Raw genomic sequence first — 737 nt, forward strand, 5'->3', positions numbered from 1 at the left:
AAATTTTAATGATCAGACAGTTTCACTGTTTGAAAACAAGGTGCACATTATGCACAGCAGTTGCTGAGTTCCATCTTTCTCCAAGGTACAAGTGAAGTTGAAAGAAACTTCTGGGTTTGGTTCTATTTGTGTCTATATGACATGGCACAAAAAAAAAATTTAAAAAGGGTATGAAATTTTGGTGTGGAATAAACTGTAACCAACACATCAGCAGTTCATGCTAAATACCCATGTTAATGCTAAGTAAGCTATCTATGCTGTTGTGTCATGGATTAAGAAATACCCACAACACCCTTTCTTGTACCATTTTAAGGTAGCTGCAGTACTTTAAGAGGCTAACACAGAAGGGTACAGTAAGTCTTCATAAAACCCAGAGAACAGCCTGGAGAACTCCTCTTTGGATCCTGTCTGGAGTCACAGCTGAACCAGGGGGAAAAAAAAAAAAAAAGGAAAAGAAATACCCACAACATGGCAAGACAAATGAAGCCACAATAGAATAGTCATAGATAAGCAAGTCAACTCACAACCACACACATTATTACTGACGATTGGTTATTTATATTTTAATCAGCAGCAGAGTTGTGTTTGATTCATTTAAATGCATTCTGAATCAGTCACTAGCAAGATATGGGGCCAGTGAATACCAACACGTTAAATTTGTGTTCTTGATGGTGAAGTCAGGCATGTCTCCCCTTTCCAGAAAGGATATCTTGCAGCTCCAATAGAGACACTACTGT

General features: G+C 38.0%; 1 non-coding gene across 1 annotated transcript; it reads left to right on the plus strand.

The window, feature by feature from the left end:
• The first annotated feature begins 300 nt into the window (after positions 1-300).
• LOC122150318 lies at positions 301-422 on the plus strand. The gene has a single exon (XR_006163604.1). It is a non-coding gene; the product is annotated as a small nucleolar RNA SNORA26 (small nucleolar RNA).
• The last annotated feature ends 315 nt before the right edge of the window (positions 423-737 follow it).

Source organism: Orycteropus afer, unplaced genomic scaffold (genome assembly GCF_000298275.1).
Source record: "Orycteropus afer afer isolate SDZICR_OR568_19922 unplaced genomic scaffold, OryAfe1.0 scaffold00119, whole genome shotgun sequence".
NCBI classification, from domain to species: Eukaryota; Metazoa; Chordata; class Mammalia; order Tubulidentata; family Orycteropodidae; genus Orycteropus; species Orycteropus afer.